Source organism: Artibeus jamaicensis, unplaced genomic scaffold (genome assembly GCF_021234435.1).
Source record: "Artibeus jamaicensis isolate MK-2021 breed Jamaican fruit bat unplaced genomic scaffold, CSHL_Jam_final contig_426, whole genome shotgun sequence".
Taxonomy (NCBI): Eukaryota; Metazoa; Chordata; class Mammalia; order Chiroptera; family Phyllostomidae; genus Artibeus; species Artibeus jamaicensis.
The window spans coordinates 7,307,338-7,315,774 of record NW_026521826.1 but is presented as its reverse complement, the minus strand read 5'-3'; positions in this window follow the sequence as shown (position 1 = coordinate 7,315,774).

Genomic DNA, 8,437 nt, shown 5'->3' with positions numbered 1-8,437 from the left:
GAACACTCTCAGTTTTCTTTCTTCGAATTAAGAAGACATCAAACTGATGTTTATCTCCCAAATGAATTCTTGGTAACCAGTAGAGACTGATAATTCTGATTAAACCATAAAGCCTGATCATTAAATTTTGCTCATCTTCAGCCTTCTATGTCCCCATAAATGTTGGGAAATAGCAGGGTAGGAGTGACGCGAAGAAGTACTTTCATACTTCTACAAGTTGGGTTAGATGTGTGGTGACCATATAACGAAATACGTAACAAAAGGACACAGAAGCCTTGCTCCCAACAGCATGCCCACTCTTAGTGCACAGTGGTGCCGGGGCGGCTCCCTGTCAGAAATGTCACAGTGCCAGCAGGAAGGGGCTTCCCTGGTAGCATTGTGGCATTGGCCACCGGGCAGCAATTGTGATTATGATTGGACACAGCAGCAGCAAAATTCAAGAAGATGCTGCAAGGTGTTTATGGGCAGTTGAGGTCTCAGTCCACAAACTCATAAACTCTGAAGTAGAAGGGGATTAATCAACACACACATACACACACTGACTCAATACATACTGGTTGACTTGAAGAGAGGGGAATGAAGGGGGGGAAATAGAACAACTGTAATGGCATAATCAATAAAATATATTAAAAAAAGAAATTGAAAAAAAAGGTATACTCAAGACACAATAATGTTTTCCCTTTCCATTTTGTAGAGCTTTATTTGTATAGTCACAAGGTAGAAAGGTTTAACATTATTTGTCATAATTTAAAATTTATTTTCAAATGTTAAAAAGTCATCCCATTTTTTAAAAAGTGAGATAACATGAACATAAAGGGGCATTTGTGTTATCTAAATAAAAAAGCATTGTGTCATTGTCCTAAGGCTTGACACTTTGTGAAAGCCACCGGAGGCTGCTCAGAAGCTAAGCTCCTCCTTCTCACTTCAGATGCTCTCTTCCAGTCACTAGACACCAAAGGCTGAATTCAGCTTAACAGAAAAGGCGAAGTGGTGACTGAGGTTAGAGTTATCTCCTAAATTGGTGTAACTGAAACTCTCTCATATTCCCAGTGTGCCTGCTGTCTCCCTTAATAGACTAAACATATGTGTCTTTTCAATCACTTAGGGAGAGATGTTATGAAATAACTATAGTCATAAATGGGCCATAGATGGTTTTAACATAATATCATAATCCATTTATAATTTCTAATTGACTTTCAAATGCATCAAGGTTGGCTAAGATATTTATTTTTTAATGATATATTATTCTGTAAAGGTCATAAAAGAAATCATAGCTGTTTTTTGTTCATTGTTACAAAAATAACATTATGGTCATCTATTTGGTTTTCCAAGGAATAATGATGTCTTTATTTCTCTAATTTAAAGTTGCTGCTTGTGTTACATTTTTAGAAGCCGAATGAAAGAAAAATTCTCTTTTTTAATGGAGTTACAGGCCATTTTTACTTTAAAGTCATGTTCTTTTTTCTATGCAGTGGTATGATTTGTACTAGGCTAACAACCAGTCATTGTGATCTGGGTCCCCTTTGGGTGTGGTGGCAGTCTCCATGCGGATGCCTGCAAAATGTCACTGCTGTCATTAGGCTAGATACTGTCAAGTGAAACTCATCGATGTCATTAAAAAAATAAGAACATGTTTGTTTCTTAGCCAATTAGATTGGTTGATTTAATTGTGTGCTTTGTGTGGAGAATACAGTTTATCTCATGGGTCTTTATAAACAAGTTTTACTTATGACAATTGAATTAGAGTTTGGTAATGATTTCTGATTTCATAATTTTGAAATCTACTTTATATTTATTTAAAAGTCATCTATGGTTAACGTTTGAAGATATAAGTGCAATGCTGAAGTCTCTATGCGAAGGCACTGTTCTTTACTCTATTTGAGTTTTGTACTCCTGGAATGTCTGGTGAAAAGCCATGGACACTTCCCTCAAGACTGTGGGGGTGTGATCACCGACCTCCCTTTCAGTGGTAGGAAGACAGTATCATGGGGTTTTAATATATCTTTTGCATGTTTACTTTTTCTGGTTGAGAATGAAGAATTCTCTGCTTTCGTTATTCATTTGCTTGCTGATTAGTGTTCAAGTCACCCCACAGAACAGGATCTGAAGAACACATTTCTGATATCACCATCTCCACATGTCACTGGTTAAGTCCTTCCACTTAAGAGGAAATGTCACAGATATTACCACAACTCATAAAATATAGCCACATCTAATTTTTCACTCTTATATCTGCAGACATAAAAAAAAGTGAGGAAGAAGGAGGAAGAGGAAAAGGTGGAGGGGGAGAAGGAGTGGGAGGAGAGAAAAAGCAGGGAGGGGAGGGGGGAGAGGGGGGGGAGGGAATTTAAAACTGGGCTGGAGAGGGGTTTCTAGCTTTACAAAGGCTCCTAGAATCCACCTCCCCCTACCTGCTCATACACAAAAGCCTATCTTACACTTTACAAAAATGTGGAATTAATTTTCTCTGTCTCCATGAGTGTCTATTTTTTGAGATAGAGAGTATCAATGCTTCTCTTTCTGGTAGTTGGCATAATCCTGCTTGGGCTACATAATATGGATAAGTTACAGAATCTTGTTTGCCTGAGAAGAATGTTTTTGGAAGAAACTCTTGAGAAAATGCCCTTCTTATCAAAAGAAGGGAGGTATTAATCCATTCTTATCATTAACTACAAATTCCACTTAAATATTATATGTTTAATGTTATAAACAATCAAAAGGCCACAATTTCAACACTTGATATCCTCTCCATATCTTTATTCCCCTTCCCCAAAGTGGTTTTAGTAGGACAAAAGTAATACATGCAGTTTCAACATCACTGATCATTTTACCAAGTCTCCACTTTCAAACATATTAGCTGTGCTTGTTTCAACAAAGACTTACTGAAAGGAATTCTGTCCTCAAATGATTATATTTCACAGTCATATGCCTCTTTCACTTATCTCTACCTTTTTCCTTCAGCCAAAAATGTTTTTCAAGATTCACCAGCTCACTCAACTATTGATTCTCTTTTTCCAAAAACATTAATCATTATTTTCTCACAATTTTTAAATATATCTTTAGTTTTAATTTTTAACTTCACACTTTAATGTCATGATTTTTTCTGTCAACATCTAAATTAATCTAAATGGGTTCCAAAACTACTCAGATTCCAGGTTGTCTCAATTCTCTAGATATTTGTGTTCTCTCCCCCTCTGTGTGTGTGCATGTGCCTGTGTGTGTAAATTTCATCAGTGCTTGCTTTTGTTTTAATGCAGGAAAACATTCCATTTACTCAAGTCACCTGGGCTTTTTCTTCACAGGTAGCTAGGTGACTTCCCTGCAAATTTCAGATCATAGGCCTTAATTTCTTTCAGCTCCACAACTTGCTTATCAGAGTTCAAAACTGAACTGTTTTGCCTGTTTTCATGAGAATCTAAATGCAGTTCATAACTTTTTTGCAACCTAAATAATTTGAGAAAGCAACAAATGGCCATTTGCTGTCTTTCCAGCTTGCAACTCTTACACTTGTTAGAGATTTTTCTTTCTTTCTTCCCTCCTCTTCTATTTTACCCTCACTGACCTTTCTTTCCCTTTTCTAAAAATCAGGGCCCTCTGCAAAAGCTACCCTCCTTCACATATCTTGGCTGCCTTGCAAATGAGGAATATTCCCATTAGGCTTTCTATTCCTTTATGTGCTTCTCCGGAGATTCAGAGTCTTATATCATGATGGCGAAATTTATGAATTTATGAACTTTCCAAGCATATAAACCTGACTGCAAGTGGCCTTCATGAGATCTTATTACTGTAGCTCATACTTGTTTATTACTTGCAAAACAACCAGGGTTACATAGATATCATTGTCTATATCTGGCCCTCAAATAAATCATTGGAAGATACATATATACACACACAAACATACAGGCATATGTGTAAATTTAATTAGTGTCTTAAAGTTGATTAATTTGTCATCCTGATAAATAGACATCCCAGTTCGTGGCATTATTTCCAAGAAATAGAATCTCAAGGTTCTTAGCAAAAAGTTCATTTAAGGATAATGAATTATGGAAATCTAGATCCACCATAGGTACTTATGGTTAGAACACAGATAAACCACTTTCCCACTTAACAATACTGTCCTATTAGGACCTTTCAATTTACTTTAATCTGTGATTCAGTACACAATATGTAAGAAACATAATTATTTTCACTAGATATGTTAAATATTTTTAAAGATGTTAAATATATTTTTCCATCCAGCAAAATATTTTCAAGGAATTCTGCTAATAATAAATAATGACTAAAGAAAAGAATAACAAATTGTTTCATTGAAATGAAAATACATTTTTAACAGGAATCCATGAAGTAAATGTTTCATAGTTACATTCTGATTCAGTTCTGTACCTAACTAAGAACACACACACACAAATAGCTGAAATATTATGTTCTTAAGTGAAAATTATATCAAATCACTAAAACCTGCATACTTTTTAATTTAAAAAATTTTAAGACTTACAGAAAAGTTGAAAAATAGTACAGACCTCATGTTAATTTTAATTCTCTAAGTATCTATGATGTGGAGACAAACTGAATTGTCACCCAAAAAAGCTATTTGTGAGAGAAAAATGTGAAAGTATCATAAGACAAATTGTAGGTAGGACTCTATGCCATTGAGAACATAGGTATATTAAGGAAACTATGCACAGAAAATTGGATGAACGGCAAGTTCTGCAACCTGGAGATCATGAGCTCATAAACTCATGCATCTTGGTTTAACCTTGGTTCTGAGGTTACTCACAGTTTCACTCAGTTAGAGTTGTTTCTGTTTACAATTAACTTTTTAAAAAATTAGTCGTGTATAGGGGCAGGCAAAAGTAGATTTACAGTTGTGAGTGCGTGAAATAGTTCATTCTTGTTTTATATATATATTTATTTATTTAGTATTCATTATTATCATTAACCTACTTTTGTTCACCCCTGTGTATTTACATTAGCTAACGTAGGTGTACTAAGTGCTTTTAAATCCTAGGGTGACACATATTATAGATATGTTATAAATCTGAAAATTCTCTGAATTTTGGAATTCAAGTAGAAAAAATGAAATAAGTTTGCAAATAGCATTTCTATACAAATCAGAGTATTTCACCATTACAAATCTATGATACCAGTATATAGTTCATGTAACTCATGCTATATTTTTATGTCAAAAGAAAGAGACATATTGACCCAACTTCCTCCAAAATTAACTGTAGTTTTGTTAGTAAATCATAAAAGTTGTGATAAAATTAATGTATAAATATTAGATACTTAAGTATATCAACTAGCTAGGTCTGACTGCTTTTATAGAAGTCTGAAATTCCCGCCTGGGATTTACTTATATAAGAAAATAATAAAGCTACTACTTATAATGAAAAGGACAAAAATGAATAAGAAAGTATAATGGAACATTCTTGGATTAAATATTTGATTTCTGCCTATGCAATGATTGTTAAATCTCTTAGTTTTTCCTTCTTTATTTGGAATCCCAATATCCAAAGCAGATAAAGGTACTTGGAGGATCAAAAAGATTACAGTAAAAAATTCTGAGTTAGATGACCCAATGTCAAAACTCCACAGGCTCATGTGAAGTACTTTGAAAGTTTTATGAATTAGGGTGAGATGTTGGTTGTTATTTCTGATAATATTTGCCAGTCAAATACATATTGCGATTCATAAATAAAGCTAGCCTTCCTTGGGAGTGACTAAATAGGTATACAAATTTTGATATCACAAATAATAAAAATTAGTTACATTTTTTAAATCAAAGTAGCAGAGTGTTACTGAGAAGGTGAAGAAATGATTAGACAGAATCCAATAAGTAGCCCAAGTATCTCAAACATCTTAAGCCTCATGAACAGTAAGAGCAAAGGCTTGGAGCTGTGATAGAGAATTGCATGTCCAAGATATTATCAGTGTGGATGAAAATTAGGATTTTTGTAAGAGCACAATGATAAATGGTATGCGATAGAATGAAATTGAGATAATTCATGACACCATGTAAATTATAATTTATAAGCAACTTAAAGCTTTTTTAAGCAGATGACTTACCTGATAAAATTGTGACTCTAAATTTTTTTCTAAAAATGAATTACTAGTGGCATTCCTGGAATTGAAGTGGACAAAACCTCGAAGACATTTGCAGTTGGCCAAATGGGAGGTATAGAGATTAAGTGGACTGAATGGCAATAAAAATAGAAGGGAGAGATAAGAGAGATCATCTACAAATAGAATCCTTAGCACCTGGTGGTTAATAGGATATGTATAATCAAAGCCAGATTATAATGCAGAACATACCTGATTCACTTCAATAGGTCCAAGCTAAATACTAGGGTTTAATTAATGGTAGGGAACTAAAAATCATGACTTCCATTTGCATGAGGAAGCATTAGTAGAATATCTGGGAATGTGTAATTTTTTCCATACCATTGATTATCAAAGTATGAATTGGCACAAAATTTCACACCGCTATGAAAAAAGTGTGTATGTGTTTGTGTGTATACTTATGCATATACATATGTATATATAAATAAATATATATATATGTATATATAATCTAGCAGTTACTTGCCTTTTCTGGGTGTAGTTAACTACTTTTGAGTTATTTAAAAATTCAACATGTAGACACATATTTTATATGTTCATAAGTAAATACTATACATCTATTCGAGTAGCTATTTTCAGATATTATTAATGACTTTGGAATTTTTTTATACTTAAAACTCAATGCAATTCTATGAAGAATCTTGGTACTCTGATTCCATCATGCGACTCTCTTACCTGAACTATTTACTAGCAGTGAGTTAGTTGAGAGAAAAGGTTCCCCCCCTTATTTTTTTACAAAGGTATTTTAAGACAATTTTCTATGTATTTATTGAAGTGAATGCAAATAGCAACATTTTTATCATCTGTCTGTGCTCAAGGCACAATTTGAACTATTTCGCAAAATTTTGCTTTCATGTATTTCCCCAGATTAGAGAGAAAAAGATTCATTCCTGTGCTATTTCTATGTCATTATTTATTAAATATATAATCCTTTCACTGAGGAATTAAGTGGGGAAAGCCACTTTACACCATTAACAGATAAAAGGAGCCAAGTACGAATTGGTATTATTCATTATCAAGTTTTTGTTGTTGTTGTGGTCTGATCTTTTTCTGAACTTGGCCTTGCTCTTACTTTACTGAAATCGTATACCAACAACAGGGAGATGGCTGATATGGGAGAGGCTAAAAAGTTCAGTCTGTTGGGAGAGGGATTCATTTCAGCCCATCAGTGTTGTTATTCTGCTAAGTGGTGACATAATCCCAAATTCACATTCCCAAGAGATTGGCTCTCAGGATCTCTCCCATTTGCTGACTTTACTGCAAAAGAATGCCAGCTTCTGCCGTAATTGAGGAAAAAGGTTTTCAGGCCAGATTATCATTTCTGAAATGGATCACATAACATATCTAAAAGTGTTAGTATAAACCCAGCCTTCTGCCCAGAGATTGTCTTCTTTTCATATAAACAGATTTTTTTAAATCCTCTTTTGTCAGGATATTCTATATTTGGCTTACTTTTTAACTTTAATAATTCTGATTTTTAAAAAAACACTTTAAGCAAAATATCATCCTCAATCAGTATTTAATAAAGGTGAAAAAAGTAGAAACACTAAACATTCTGCAATAGCTCAAGAAAAAAATTAAAGCTCCCTATATGTTCTGTTATGTTAGAAAGAATACACAGCATATTAATTAAGTGAATAAATCAAACTGAAGTAGAATAAATAAAGTATTGACCTGTCTGTGGGGCAAATGATATATACAAGATCTGTTCAGAAGGTATCCAGCCACGTAATATAAAAAATAGAGACATTTATTGAAGAAGATACAAGATACAAGAAACATGGTGTATAAGACAATAATGCCTCAGTCCCCTTCCAAGTGGGTACTTTGGGGCCTCACGCAGTTCTCCCAGTGTCTCTTCCACTGTTCAAAACACTCTACAAAATCCTGTTTTGGAGTCCCTATCAGCTGCCTTGTAATATTTTCCTGAATCTCACTGGTGGTCTGAAATCTCTTCCCTATCAAAGGTGATTTTAGTCTTGGAAAAAACTAGAAGTTACAGGGCACCAAATCTGGGCTGTAGGGGGTGCTGAGTCACCTGGGTGATTTGATGTTTCACCAAAAAACTCTGCACCAGAAGTGATGCCTGAGTGATAAAGCTACCAATCACCCGTTGCCCCCAGCTGCAGCCGTTTTTGTCATATTGAGTCTTTCAACCAACAAAGAACACAGAGGTGGTACTCCATATTAATTGTTTGGCCTGGAGGGGCATCTCATGATGGACAGCACCTTCCCAATAAAAAAAGCACAGCTAACACGGTCTTGATATTGCTGAGACTTTGCTATGTCATCTTTAGGCAGGGAGAACCAGGAGGCC